At 46.6% G+C, this 16,027-nt stretch overlaps 1 pseudogene; it reads left to right on the top strand.

Annotated features, from left to right (window-relative positions):
* Positions 1-15,783: 15,783 nt before the first annotated feature.
* Positions 15,784-16,027, top strand: part of LOC139265773 (interferon-inducible GTPase 5-like) — a 50,870-nt pseudogene continuing 50,626 nt past the window's right edge.

Genomic DNA, 16,027 nt, shown 5'->3' with positions numbered 1-16,027 from the left:
CACCCAAACTGATTCTACATCTTTATCTTCTGAGCCAATATCATTTCTCACTACTGCACTGATCTCATCCTTTATGAACAGAGCTACCCCACCTCCTTTTCCTTTCTGCCTATCTTTCCAAAATGTCAAATACCCCAGAATATTTCATTCTCAGCCTTGGTCACCATACAACCACGTCTCTGTAATGGCAATCAGATCATACTCATTCATTTCTATGTGAGCTGTCAACTCATTTATCTTGTTATGAATGCTGCATGCATTCAGATAAAGAGACTTTAATTTATTCTTTTTACCATTTTTCCCTGCTGACTCTAATTGCTGGTGCACTCTTATGTTTATACGCTCTGTCCCTTCCCGTCACACACTGGTTAACATAGAAACATAGAAAATAGGTGCAGGAGCAGGGCATTCGGCCATTCGAGCCTACACCATCATTTAATATGATCATGGCTGATCATGCAACTTCAGTACCCCACTCCTGCCTTCTATCCATATCCCTTGATCCCTTTAGCCATAAGGGCCACATTTAACTCCCTTTTGAATATATCCAACAAACTGGACTCAACAACTTTCTGTGGTAGAGAATTCCACAGGTTCACAACTCTCTGGGTGAAAACGTTTCTCCTCATCTCGGTCCTATATGGCTTACCCCTTATCCTTAGATTGTGACCCCTCGTTCTTGACTTCCCCAACATCGGGAACATTCTTCCTGCAACTAACCTGTCCAATCCTGTCAGAATTTTATATGATTCTATGAGATCCCCTCTCATTCTTCTAAATTCCAGTGAATATAAGCCTAGTCGATCCAGTCTTTCTGCGTATGTCAGTCCTGCCATCCTGGGAATCAGTCTGGTGAACCTTCGCTGCACTATCTCAATAGCAAGAATGTCCTTCCTCAGATTAGGAGACCAAAACTGCACACAATATTCAAGGTGTGGGCTCACCAAGGCCCTATCACTAGCCTTATCCTTTCTGTTTGACTTTTTAAATTTCCCCTCACCGGAACCCTGCCCCCCGACTATTTAGTTTAAAGCCCTATCCACAGCCTTAGTTATTTGATTTGGCAGGACATTATTGGTCAGCCGGCATGGACAGGATGGGCCAAAATGGTCTTCTTCCATGATGTAAATGTCTATGATTCTATGACACTGGTCCCATGGGTACCTGGGTACTTGAGACTTCTCGTGAGGCCATTAAACCACTTCCAGCATTGTGCTACTATTTGTCAGGTGGTCAAGATGGTGGCCTGAGCCTCGACAACAACAACAATGTATTTATATAGCACCTTTAATGTAGTAAAACATCCCAAGGTGCTCTCAAACATTCCACTGTCTCTAAATTGTCTGACTGCTGGTCGTGCAGTACTGGAGGAGCAGAAATTTCCTTCAACTAAATAGTGGGAAGACCGAAGCCATTGTCTTCAGCCCCCACCACGAATTGCGTTTCTTAGCCAGTGACTCTATCCCTGGCAACTGTCTGAGCTGAACCAGAATGTTCGCAACTTTGTTGATATATTTAACTCAGAGGTGAGCTTCCGACCACATGTCTGAAACCATCAATAAGACTGCCTATTTATAGCTCCGTAACATTGCCCAACTTTGCGGCTACCTCAGCTCTTCTGCTGCTGAAACCCTCACCCATGCCTTTGTTAACTCTAGACTTGACTATTCCAATGCATTCTTGGCTGGCCTCCCATCTTCCATAACCTTAAGCTCATCCAAATCTCTGCTGGCCATATCCTAACTTGCACCAAGTCCCATTCAAGCATTTCCACTCTGCTCAGTCCTGCCCTCCAGTCAACGTGGACCATTTTCCATACCTCGGGAGCCTCTTATCAACAAGAGTAGACTTTGATGACGAGATTCAACACTGCCTCCAGTGCGTCAGTGCAGCCTTCGGCCGCCTGAGGAAAAGAGTGTTTGAAGACCAGGCCCTCAAACCTGCCACCAAGCTCATGGTCTACAGGGCTGTATGAATACCCGCCTTCCTATATGGCTCAGAGACATGGACCATATACAGCAGACACCTCAAGTCGCTGGAGAAATACCACCAATGTTGTCTCCGCAAGACCCTACAAATCCCCTGGGAGGACAGACGCACCAACATTAGCAGCCTTGACCAGGCCAACATCCCCAGCATTAAAGCACTGACCACACTTGATCAGCTCCGTTGGGCAGGCCACATTGTCCGTATGCCAGACACGAGACTCCCAAAGCAAGTGCTCTACTTGGAACTCCTTCACGGCAAACGAGGCAAAGGAAACGTAACAAGGACACCCTCAAAGCTTCCCAGATAAAGTGCAACATCCCCACTGACACCTGGAAGTCCCTGGCCAAAGACCGCCCTAAGTGGAGGAAGTGCATCCGGGAGGGCACTGAGCACCTCGCGTCTCATCGCCAAGAGCATGCACAAATCAAGCGCAGGCAGCGGAAAGAGCGCGCGGCAAATCTGTCCCACCCACCCCTTTCCACAACGACTAGCTGTCCCACCTGTGACAGAGACTGTAATTCCCATATTGGATTGTTCAGCCACCTAAGGACTCATTTTAAGAGTGGAAGCAAGTCTTCCTCGATTCCGAGGGACTGCCGATGATGATGATGACATTTGCTCCCAGTTAAGCAATGCCTCGATTTAAAAATTCTTATTCTTGTTTTCAAATCCTTCCATGACCTTGTCCCTCTATATCTCTGTTGCCTCCTCCAGCCCCACAAACCTTCCTCTAATTCTGCCTTCTTGCACAACCCTGATTTTAATCGCTCTAACATTGGTGGCTGTGTCTCCGCAAAACCGGCCCCAAAACCCCCTGTGGGGCCCTGGAAGCTGTCCGGTCGCCCTTAACACCGCATTGCCACCATTGCCGCCTCTCCGCACATCACCAGAAAATCCACCCTAAAGGACACTGAACTGACAGCTTGGCTAACATTAGAGTGCATGAAGGTCTTGGCATAAAACATAAGAACATAAGAACATAAGAATTAGGAACAGGAGTAGGCCATCTAGCCCCTCGAGCCTGCTCCGCCATTCAACACGATCATGGCTGATCTGGCCGTGGACTCAGCTCCATTTACCCGCCCGCTCCTCGTAACCTTTAATTCCCTTATTGGTTAAAAATCTATCTATCTGTGATTTGAATACATTCAATGAGCTAGCCTCAACTGCTTCCTTGGGCAGAGAATTCCACAGATTCACAACCCTCTGGGAGAAGAAATTCCTTCTCAACTTGGTTTTAAATTGGCTCCCCCGTATTTTGAGGCTGTGCCCCCTAGTTCTAGTCTCCCCGACCAGTGGAAACAACCTCTCTGCCTCTATCTTGTCTGTCCCTTTCATTATTTTAAATGTTTCTATAAGATCACCTCTCATCCTTCTGAACTCCAACGAGTAAAGACCCAGTCTACTCAATCTATCATCATAAGGTAACCCCCTCATCTCTGGAATCAGCCTAGTGAATCGTCTCTGTACCCCCTCCAAAGCTAGTATATCCTTCCTTAAGTAAGGTGACCAAAAGTGCATGCAGTACTCCAGGTGCGGCCTCACCAATACCCTGTACACTTTCAGCAAGACCTCCCTGCTTTTGTACTCCATCCCTCTCGCAATGAAGGCCAACATTCCATTCACCTTCCTGATTACCTGCTGCACCTGCAAACTAACTTTTTGGGATTCATGCACAAGGACCCCCAGGTCCCTCTGCACTGCAGCATGTTGTAATTTCTCCCCATTCAAATAATATTCCCTTTTACTGTTTTTTTTCCCCAAGGTGGATGACCTCACATTTTCCGACATTGTATTCCATCTGCCAAACCTTAGCTCATTCGCTTAACCTATCTAAATCTCTTTGCAGCCTCTCTGTGTCCTCTACACAACCCGCTTTCCCACTAATCTTTGTGTTATCTGCAAATTTTATTACACTGCACTCTGTCCTCTCTTCCAGGTCATCGACGTATATTGTAAACAGTTGTGGTCCCAGCACCGATCCCTGTGGCACACCACTAACCACCGATTTCCAACCCGAAAACGACCCATTTATACCGACTCTCTGCTTTCTGTTAGCCAGCCAATTCTCTATCCATGCTAATAAATTTCCTCTGACTCCACGTAGCTTTATCTTCTGCAGTAATCTTTTGTGTGGCATCTTATCGAATGCCTTTTGGAAATCTAAATACACCACATCCATCGGTACACCTCTATCCACCATGCTCGTTATATCCTCAAAGAATTCCAGTAAATTAGTTAAACATGATTTCCCCTTCATGAATCCATGTTGCGTCTGCTTGATTGCACTATTCCTATCGAGATGTCCCGCTATTTCTTCCTTCATGATAGCTTCAAGCATTTTCCCCACTACAGATGTTAAACTAACTGACCTATAGTTACCTGCCTCCTTTTTTAAACAGAGGCGTTACATTAGCTGCTTTCCAATCCGCTGGTACCTCCCCAGAGTCCAGAGAATTTTGGTAGATTAGAACGAATGCATCCGCTATAACTTCCGCCATCTCCCTCAATACCCTGGGATGCATTTCATCCGGACCTGGGGACTTGTCTACCTTGAGTCCCATTAGCCTATCCAGCACTACCCCCCTAGTGATAGTGATTGTCTCAAGATCCTCCCTTCCCACATTCCCGTGACCAGCAATTTTTGGCATGGTTTTTGTGTCTTCCACTGTGAAGACCGAAGCAAAATAATTGTTTAAGGTCTCAGCCATTTCCACATTTCCCATGATTAAATCCCCCTTCTCATCTTCTAAGGGACCAACATTTACTTTAGTCACTCTTTTCCGTTTTATATATCGGTAAAAGCTTTTACTGTAGAGCATGTTTGCGGAGAAATGTCTGTGTCAGCAAGACCTGCCGGAGCCTTGGTAAACTACAATACTAGGACATGATGTCCTGTCCTTGGAGTTTACCAAGTGCAGCTGCATCAACATTCAAACAGCTCAACACCATTCAGGCTATGCTGCTTGAATGGACCAGCATTCACCACATTAAACACCTTGTCTCTCCACCATCTGCGCTATGTGTACCATCTACACGATGCACTGCAGCAACTCACCAAGACTTCTTCAACAGCACCTCCCAAACCCACAATCTCCACCACACAGAAGGACAAGAGGAGCAGGCACATGGGAACACCATCACCTCCAAATTCCTCTCCAAGTCATGAAGCATCCAGTCTTGGAAATATATCAATGTTCCTGCATGCTCGTTGGGTCAAAAATCTGGAACTTCCTCTCGAACAGCATTGTGGGAGTTCCTTCACCACACACTGCAGCGGTTCAAAAAGAACGGCTATCACCACCTTCTGAAGGGCAACTAGGGATGGGCAATAAAGGCCAGCCTTGCCAGCGATGCCCACATCCCAATCATGAATTTTAAAGAAACGGTGGAGTAATCTTGGCCATGGAACGTAATTGCGTTTTACTGTTAGTGAGTTAAAGCCAGCGACACCAAGGGTCATGTGATGCATTTGATTACTGTTCCACCTGTGATGGTTTAGATTGTTGGATTGATATTAAATAATGAACTACTTTATTGCAACCCGGTGATGGTAGTAACTGTATTAGTATAGATGTTGTTAAATAAAGCAGTGTTAGTTAATTCACTTGGAATACTGTGTCCAGTTTTGGTCTCCTCACATGGTGGGTGATATTGAGGCTCTGGAATGGGTGCAGAAGAGGGTCACTAGACTAATTCCAAGTTTAAAGCACCTTAGTTATCAAGATAGGTTAAAAGAGTTGGGACTCTATACCTCAGCACAGTGTAGACTTAGGGGGGATGGAATATGATTGAGATTTATAAGATAATGAAGGGAACAGACAGTGTTCCAGTTAACCGTTTATTTCAACTAAATAAGTTAGGCAGGACCAGGGGGCATAAATTTAAGTTGAATCGGGCCAGATCTAGGTTAGATGTCAGGAGCTGGTTCTTTTCCCAGAGAATATTAGACCTCTGGAACAAGCTGCCCTCTCGTGTTGGATGCAGACTCATTGAATTCCTTCAAGCAAAAGCTGGATTTGATTCTGGCTGCAGCAGAGATGAACTCTTACAGAAGGTAGGTACTGCAGGGAGTTCATGGGATCTCCTGGACTAGTTTTGATCGCCTACATGGGTCGGAGAGGAATTTCCTCGTTTTTTTTCTCCCCCAAATTGGCCTGGGTTGTTTATGTTTTTTTGCCTCTCCCAGGAGAATACACGGTTTCGGATGGAGTGGAGTGTATAAGTTGTGATACACAGGGTATTGCAATGGTGTGGGACAGGTTCGATGGCCAGATGGTCTTTACCTGTCCATCATTGTTTGTATGTTTGTAATGCACCTCTGTGTCTGACTCAATCTTTGAGGCCGGTTAATCGGTTAATATCTTTTGGACTGGATTTGTGGGACAGTCCACAGCCCAGATAATTTAGGATTCTTCTAAACCCCCAATATCACTGACAGACCCCAATCTGGTGGTCAGATGGTTCCCTATTTGTCCTCAGCGGATCACAGCCCCAGTGATGGTTTGCTCAGCTGGGTTTCTAAGTGCGTTGCATTTGGATCCGACGTTAAATCTCCTTGTGAGGTGTATCCTAAAATAAAATACGGAAAATGCTGGAACACTGAGCAGGTCCGGCAGTATCTGTGGAGAGAGAAACAGAGTTAACCTTTCATCAGAACCTGAAGAAGTTAGTGATTTAACAGTTTATAAGCAGGTACAGATCGAGTGAAAGGGTTGGGGGGAGCTAAAGGCAGTTTCTGTGATTGGGTGGAAGGCAGGAGTGATTCAATGACACAAGGGATGATGGTGCAAGGGAAAGGCGGATGGTAATGGGACAATAAAGAAAGAAAGATGGGTCCGTAGGAGGTGTAAATGTTTACAGAATAACTATTACCAGCACCTACTGTCTGAGATGCTGCCAGATCATAACCATCGCTCCCATTTTCTCAGACAGCGGATACACTGGGTCACCGGGGAACACTGGATCACCGGGGAACGCTGGATCACCAGAGAATGCTGGGTCACCGGGGAGCGCTGGGTCATCGGGGAGCGCTGGGTCACTGGGGAACACTAGTCAGAAAGGTAGATTCATCTTTTTGCAAACAAACTCACTGTGACTGGGATTCGAGTGGATCCGCTGCAGGATTCCTCCCCAATTTCATTTATTTCTGTTGGATAGTGTGTAGCCAATAGTGTGCTATCTCACTGACCCCGAGCACCAATCATAGACAGCCTACTTTATCAATGAAACCAGCATAAACCTCCAAAACATTGATCTTAAAAATGTCAGCAGCCAATTATAAATGGTGTTTATTGATATTATTGATAACAACAGTGAGATTAGGACGTAAGGTTTAGGAGCAGGAGTCGGCAATTTGGCCCCTCAAGCCTGCTGCGCCATTCCATAATATCATGGCTGATCTTCTACCTCAACACTTGCCTGCAGTGTCCCCATATCCCTTGATTTCCTTAATATCCCAACATTTACCGATCTCTGTTTTGAATATACTCACTGACTGAGCCTCCACAGCCCTCTGAATGAAGAAATTTCTCCTCATCTCAGTCCTAAATGCTGTTATTCTGAGACTGTGAACCTGGTTCTCGACTCCCCAGCCAGAGGAAACATCCTCCCTGCATCTACCCTGTCAAGCCCTGTAAGCATTTTGTAAATTTCAATGAGATCATCTCTTATTCTTCTAAACTCTGGCGAATATAGAGATTGGCCATAAATGAGCTCGGGAGTGTAGCATCATATGACAAGCAGTGAATGATAAGGAACATTAGGGCCGATCCTGTGCTACTGAATTCAGGGATCAGCTTCCCACCAGCCACACACGAGGCCAGTGCTCCTGCTCCACATTCTCCGTGCTGCTTTACAGCACAGCTCGAAACCCGCTGAGTGACCACATAAAACCAACACTTGGAGCCTTGCAAGCTGTTTGTCAGTGAACTCCACCACTGACACACAAGGATTTCTATGAGGAGACGTACATTCTGATGGTGTTGTTGCGTTGATTAACTGAACGTTGTGCATTGGGAGGGTTTTGTGTTTTGCCTGCCCCCTGCTGGTGATTTCCTTCATTCACAGCCCCAATGATCCACATCTCCAGCAGCAGCATTCCTGCTTTCACAACAGAAAGAAAATCAAACAAACCCACTTACATTTCTACACCGCCTTTCACCACTTCAGGACGTCCCAAAGTGATTTACAGATAATGAAGTACTTTTGTAGTTACTGATGTAACTTGGGAAACATGGCAGCCAATTTGTGCACACCAAGCTCCTACAGCAGTAAGGTGTCAATGATCAGATAATCAGTTTTTATTGATGTTGGTTGCGGGATAAACTTTGGCTAAAACCCCACAAAGAACTCCCCTGCTCTTCTTTGAACTTTTAAATCCACCTGAGAGGGTTTAACATCCCAGCTGAAAGACAGCACCTCCGAAATGGAGCACTCTCTCAGTACTGCACTGGAGTGTCACCCCAGATATTGTGCACAAGTTTCTAGAATGTTTCTGATACTAACGCTGTTATGTATTGCCCATATACATTAAATGTATAGTTCCAATGGTGCGCCACAAGGGGCACTGTGGTGGGAGACCCAAAAGTACCTGCGAGACAGAGTATAAAAGGCTGCCCACCACACCTGAAGGGCACTCTGGAGTTACACAATAAAGGACCAAGGTCACAGCAGTTACTACAAAACCAGACCGTGTGGAGCCAGTGATTTGAGTGCTACATATATCACAAACGCCAAGATCTGTTCATATCAGCAACATTTGATAGGTGTGGATTAACAGAAACATGGACATCAGAAAACCCGACATCAGTAGTAGGAAAAATGCTAGAATGTGTTATTCGTGACCTTGTAACAGGGCACTTAGAATATCATGATATGATTGGGACGAGTCAATACGGATTTATGAAAAGGAAATGGTGTTTGACAAGCCTGTTATATTTTGAAGTTGTAACTAGCAGGGTAGATAAGGGGGAACCACTGGATGTTGTGCATTTAGATTTACAAAAAACATTCGAGAAGGTGCTACACAAGAGGATATTACACAAAATTAGGGCTCATGGGATTGGAGGTAATACATTAGCATGGATTGAGGATTGGTTACTAGACAGAAAACAAAGAGTAGGAATAAATGGGTCATTTTCAGTTTGACAGGCTGTAACTGGGTTCTGCAAGGATTAGTGCTTGGGTGCCAGCTATTTACAATCTAGATCAATGACTTAGATGAGGGGACCGAGTGTAATATATCCTAGTTTGCTGATCATACAAAGCTAGGTGGGAAAGGAAATTGTGAGGAGGACACAAAGGAGTTGCAAAGGGATATAGACAGGTTAAGTGAGTGGGCAAGAACTTGGCAGATGGAATACAATGTGGAGAAATGTGAAGTTATCCACTTTGGTCAGAAAAATAGAGAAGCAGAATATTTTTAAATTGTGAAATGTTGTTGTTCAGAGAGTCTCCCTGTATAAGAATCACAGAAAGTTAACATGCAGGTACAGCAAGCAATTAGGGAGGTAAATGGTATGTTCGTCTTTATTACAAAAGGTTAGGAGTATAAACGTGAATAAGTCATAATGCAATCATATCGGTCTTTAGAGAGCCCACACCTGGAGTACTGTGTACAGTTTTGGTCTCCTTATCTGAGGAAACATCTATTTCCTGAGAGGGAGTGCTGAAAGGTTCACTGGACCGATTCCTGGGATGGGGGGATTGTCCTATGAAGAGAGATTGAGTAGACTAGGTAAATACTCCCGAGAGTTTAGAGGTGATCTCATCGAAATGTATCGAATTCTTCAGGGCCTTGACAGGGTAGATACTAAGAGGTGGTTTTCCTTGGATGGGGAATCTAGAACTAAGGGGCATAGTCTAAGGATAAGGGGTCGGCCATTTAGGGCTGAGATGATGGTTGTGAATCCTTGAAGTTCCCTGTCCCAGAGGGCTGTGGATGCTCAATCAGAGCTTGCAAGGTCCACACCAGTTCTCTAAACATTCCCTCCATCGCGGTTGGTCTCTTTCTTCCTCCATTGGAGACACAGATCCCACTTCTGACTCCACGTATTACAGCGTCCTACTGTCTCAAGCCTCCTTTTCCTTTACAAACAGTAATCCTTGAACAATCCAAATTTAAAATACCTTCTTTTAATGCACATAACACAAAGCAAGACCACACAGTACATCTTTCAGCTCCAAATCCCAGCTTCTTTCTGTCCCCTACTTCTCCTGAACCTCCCATTTTATGATCAGCTGCCTGAGGAAAGTGCCTCCCCCGTTTCCCCCCTCCCGCCCCTCGACAACTCCAGGGGCTCCCACGCAAGGTACTGTCGGCACCCCCCTGCCCCGCCCGACCTGCGAGAGAACACCATTGGCAGGTCAGGGCTATAAATAGAGCTAGAGTGGCACTGGACCCAGCACGAGGCATTCCAGGAGGGCGACAGATTCGAGGAGGGCGATTGGTTTGACGGCTCCAAAATCCATTGGAGCGTGGGCAGGACCATTGGCGTAGTCGGGCCCAGGTGCAGCAGGAGAAGGAGCGAGCAGCAGAGAGGTCGGGGAGGAGGAGTGGCAAGTTGGAGTCGACGAGCGAAGAGAGGTCGTGGCTGGGGAGTGGCGAAGTCGAGGAGTGGCGGGGTCATGACCCGGGAGCGGCGGGGTCGAGGCCCGGGAGCGGCAGGGTTAGAGTTGAGGAGCGGCGGGGTCGAGGCCCGGGAGCGGCGGGGTCGAGGCCCGGGAGCGGCGGGGTCGTGAAGCAGCGCACCGTAAAACAAAGGCGGTGTCGGGGCACAGGGAAGGTGCAGCACGAGCCAGCCCACACTGCGATCTATGGACAGTAGGAGTTTGTGAGTGTACGAGGTCCGTGCAGCAGAGCTTGGTCTCCAGTCGTCTTGGTCAACCCTTGCCACTGGACCAAGGCCTTGTTCTGTTAAGCCCGTGTGATGGCTGCTGTACAACGGCCACTCCACATTAAAAGAATTCACGCACAGCCATTTTCCACTCTTCAGGATGTAGTTCTGGATCTGGAATAGAATTAAACACCTGTGAATTCATCCCTTTTTGGTGTGGAAGTGGGTCACATGCGACACGAGAGGCTGCCTAATACTATACTATACAACTCTCTGTAAAGGGGAGGTTCTTAGAGGTAATACTCCTTCTCTTGGCCCAGATAAATGATCCAGTCCTACAAAATTGAAACAAGAGGTAGTGGTGATAAGTGGGCACCCGTTGAGTGTAAAATAAAATGCCGGCAGCCGCTTAACAAAGTAAAGAATTACCTTTATAGAGTGACTCGGGGGCAATGTGAGGAAGTGGAACAATTGTTGGAGCCATGGACACATAGGTGGACAGTCATTGACTTGGCCCACAAGCACCTATTCGGAGGATCGCAGAAGACACTGGAGCGTCTTTTGAGGTGATTTCTCTGGCCAGGACTGTATGAAGAAGTACTCTGGTTCTGTATTTCCTGTCCAGAGTATCAGCTGTGTGGACCCATGCCTCACTATCACACTCTTAGTCCTTGTCCCAATAATTTAGCAGCCCTTTGAAAGGACCGTTATGGACATAGAGGGACCTATGGAGAGGGCAGCACAAGGACACCAGGATATTTTAGTAGTTGTTGACTATGGCACACGGTATCCCACCACAATCTGTAACCTCATGGCCCGTCCTATCCCTCACTCCACCATTACCATCAAACCAGGGGAACATGGCCCATCCTATCCCTCACTCAATGACACCTTCCAAGTGGCACTTACTCACCAATAACCTGCTCACCGATGCCCAGTTTGGGTTCCGCCAGGACCAATCGGCTCCAGACCTCATTACAGTCTTGGTCCAAACAAGGACAAAAGAGCTGAATTCCAGAGGTGAGGTGAGAATGACTGCAATTGATTTCAAGGCAGCATTTGACTGAGTGGGGCATCAAGGAGTCCCAGTAAAACTGAAGTCAATGGGAATCAGGGGGAAAACTCTCCACTGGCTGGAGTCATAGCTAGCACAAAAGATGGTTGTGTTTGTTGGAGGTCAATCATTACAGCTCCAGGACATCGCTGCAGGAGTTCCTCAGGGCAGTGTCCGAGGCCCAACCATCTTCAGCTGCTTCATCAATGACCTTCCCTCCATCATAAGGTCAGAAATGGGAATGTTCACTGATGATTGCAGTGTTCAGTTCCATTTGCAACTCCTCAGATAATGAAGCAGTCCATGGCCACATGCAGCGAGACCTGGTCAACATTCAGGCTTGGGCTGATAAGTGGCAAGTACCATTCGTGCCACACAAGGACCAGGCAATTGCTATCTCCAACAAACGAGTCTAACCACTGTCCCTTGACATTCATCGGCATTACCGTCACCAAATACCCCACCATCAACATTCTGGGGGTCACCATTGACCAGAAGCTTAACTGGACCAGCCACATAAATACTGTGGCAACAAGAGCAGGTCAGAGGCTGGGTATTCTGCAGCAAGTGTCTCATCTCCTCACTCCCCAAAGCCTTTCACCATCCACAAGGCACAAGTCAGGACTGTGATAGAATGTTCTGCACTGACCTGGTTGAGTGCAGCTCCAACAACAACATCCAAGACAAAGCATCCCATCCACCACCTTAAACATTCACTCCCTCCACCACCGGCGCACCGTGGCTGAAGTGCGTACCATGTACAAGATGCACTGCAGAAACTTACCAAGGCTTCGTCGGTATGATTCTTTGAGTATGACGACATCAGGCTGTTGCTTGACGAGGCTGTGGGACAGTTCTCCCAAGTTTGGCACAAGTCCCCAGATGTTAGTGAGAAGGACGCTGCAGGGCTGAATGTGCCATCACATTACCGAATCCTGTGCCTAGGTTGATGCCGGGTGGTCCGTCCGGTTTTATTATTATTGTATTTTGTAGCGGTTTATTACAACTGAGTGGCTTGCTTAGCCATTTCAGAGGGCAGTTAAGAGTCAAACACATTGCTTTTGTCTGGAGTCACATATAGGCCAGACCGGTAAGGAATTCAGATTTCCTTCCCTAAAGGACATTAGTGAACGAAGGATTTTTAAGACAATCGGCAGTTTCACGGTCACCATTACTGATACGAGCAAATTAATCCATATTTATTTAATTAACTGAATCCAAGTGCTAATTAATTTTACCTCAGATTATTGTCTCTAAAAGTTTCCCAACTGACGTTAGGCTGACTAGCCTGTACTTGCTGGGTTTATCCCTCTGCCCTTTTGTGAACAGGGTGTAACATGTGCAATCCTCCAGTCCTCTGGCACTACCCCATATCTAAAGAGGATGGAAGATTGTGGCCAGAGCCTCTGCTATCTCCACCTCACTTCCCTCAGCATCAAAAGATGCATCCCATCCAGACCGGGGAACTTTTCTGCATTGAGTGCTGCCAATCATTGAAGTAGCTCCTCTTTGTTGTTATCCTATTCATCATCGTTACTGTCTCCTCTTGTACTGTGACATTGGCAGCATCCTCTACTGTACTGAAGGCAGAGGCACAGTACTCATTTAATACCTCAGCCACGCCCTCTACCTCCACAGGAAGATCTCCTCTGTGGTCCTCACCCTTCGGCTTCACCCTTCCTTTAACGACACATTTACTCTTTCAGTGAAAAACAATCATAAAGTGGTAAGATGCTGCAGCAATGAGCACAATTTCCTGAACAAATGGGAAGTGGTGAGAAGCAGGAGGAGTGAGCAGAGTGAAAGGATCGACGGGACTGAGTGAGAGGAAAAGCAGTTATCCACTGAACTAACTCCACTTCCTCTGGAGAAACGAGAGAGTGCTGAGAAATTGTAGAAATGGGTAGAATTGAAGAGATGAAATGAACAAATGACAATAAAAGCATGAACTTTGCTGAAACAAATCACTTTACGTGGAAATAGACACAAAGTGACAAGGAGAAGTCGGAAGGAGAATGATGGATGAAACAAACAGCAGAATGAAAGAACAAGCTGAACTAACTGAAATAACACAACCCATTGAGAAAGTCAAAACAATGATCAGAACCATTGAAATGAATACAATGGAAGAAATAAAATGACTGAATGAGAGAAAAAGCAGCAACTCGCTCCAATAACTGGCATTACATGAAAACAATCAAAGGTTTGATAAAACAAAATAGAAAGATCCAGAATGAAAGCAACAACATGGCTGAAAAGAGAAAGCAACGAGTCGCTAAAATATAGCAACCACCTCGAAGGGACTGAACAAGTGAGAAGAAGCACAATTGAATAAAATGGACCAAAGGACAGAGCATTCATTCCCAGACATACCTGACTTTACAGGAATTAATACAAGATGTGCTGTGAAATGCCTATAAAAGAATAACATCAATAAATGATAGAAAAAGGTTAAACTCCTTTTGAAAAATCAAGTGGTGGTAAGAAGCTGTTGAAATGAGCTCAGTGACAGGAATACAATGGCTGGTTGAAAGAAACAACATTAACACAAAGCAAATCACTGCACTGGAAAAAATCTAAACGAGCGGAGCTAGAAATGTGGACAAGTGATGAAAAAAGGAGTTTAGAATGAAAAAGCATTAACACAATTAAATAAATAACTGTGGGGAACACATTGATTAAGACTACTTTATTTAACATCTCTGCTAATACCATTCACAGTATCGCAGAGGTAAGTATTGATGATTACAATAAAGTAGCTCAATATTTAATATCAACAATCTAAATGATCACAGCCGATCAATTTAAATGCATGACATGACCCTCGGTGTAACTGGGATTCACTGAGTAACAGGAGAACATCATTCGTTCAATGTTCACAATGACTGCAGTGCCTTAGCCAGGGGAGGTTTAGAATGTGACTGTGTCCTGTCAGGGAACGTTCCCAGCACTGAAGCGCTCCCTTTGGGACATGAGTATAAGACGTACAAGCTCTCCTTTTGTCGGCAGACAGTTGCTGGAGGATTCAGGAGTTGTGCCTTCCTCAGGCAACCTTGTCATACAATGATGAGAAAACCAGATACAGAGCACGGGCGGATTTACAGCATGTGCTCCCTGCTGGGAGACTGAGATTCACATGGCGATTACACGGTCACCACAACCCAACCGTCCTTAAAGCAGCTTTGTAAACTTTCCCTAATAAACATAGTGTACGTTGCAAGCAAGACTCGGGCTGGAAAAATAACAGAATAATACTTTGTTACTGATCTCCACTGACCTCAGCCAAGTAGTTGTTTACCCGGGTGTCCCCTTTACCCGGGCGCCCCCTTTATCTGGATGTCCCGTTTAACCCCCGAATGTGCCCTTTACCCCGGTTGTGCCCTATACCCCGGGTGTCCCCTTTACCTGAGTGCCTCCTTTACCCGGAGGTTTGCTGCTGTGAAATGCAGCCTCACACAATCCGGGCCCTCCCTCCGGCCCCACACGTGCCCTCAGAGGCGGACGGATGGGAGAAACTTTCCCTGGGCTCCCCGCAGCCTCGAAACATCAATCTGGAGCGCTGGAACTTTCCACAGACGCTCTTTCCCGCCCGCTTCTCTTCCAATCACAGCTCCCCCCCCTGCTCTCTGATCCACCGAACTCAGCGCCCCCCGCTCACTGATCTTTTAATCACAGCTCCCCACGCTCGCTGATCTTCTAATCATAGCTTCCCAGGCTCGCTGATCCACCAATCACAGCTATCCACGCTCGCTGATCCTCCAATCACAGCTCCCACCGCTCGCTGATCCTCCAATCACAGCTCCCCCCGCTCGCTGATCCACCAATCACCGCTCCCCCCGCTCGCTGATCCTCCAATCATAGCACCCCCCCCCCCTCGCTCGCTGATCCACCAATCACAGCTCCCCGCCGCTCGTGCCCTTTCCGTTGGCTCTGGGCCCTGCGAGCGTCCGCCCTTCAGCTCAACAACCTTTTACAGCAGGGGAAGATCTGAGCATCAAAGGTGGGCAGGCAATGGGAGAGCAGAGGGGCTTCGGTGGCATTGACCACGGGGCAAAGGCCGCACAAAGAAAGAGCTGAAGAAAGATGAGCAAGCGGTGAGTGAAGCCGCCTGGGCTGAGCAGGTGGGGACACACAGCTTCCACTCTGA

The sequence above is a fragment of the Pristiophorus japonicus genome, chromosome 6 (genome assembly GCF_044704955.1).
Source record: "Pristiophorus japonicus isolate sPriJap1 chromosome 6, sPriJap1.hap1, whole genome shotgun sequence".
In the NCBI taxonomy this organism is placed as follows: Eukaryota; Metazoa; Chordata; class Chondrichthyes; family Pristiophoridae; genus Pristiophorus; species Pristiophorus japonicus.
Note: the sequence above shows the minus strand (reverse complement) of the source record. Positions and strands in the feature narration are given on the sequence as shown.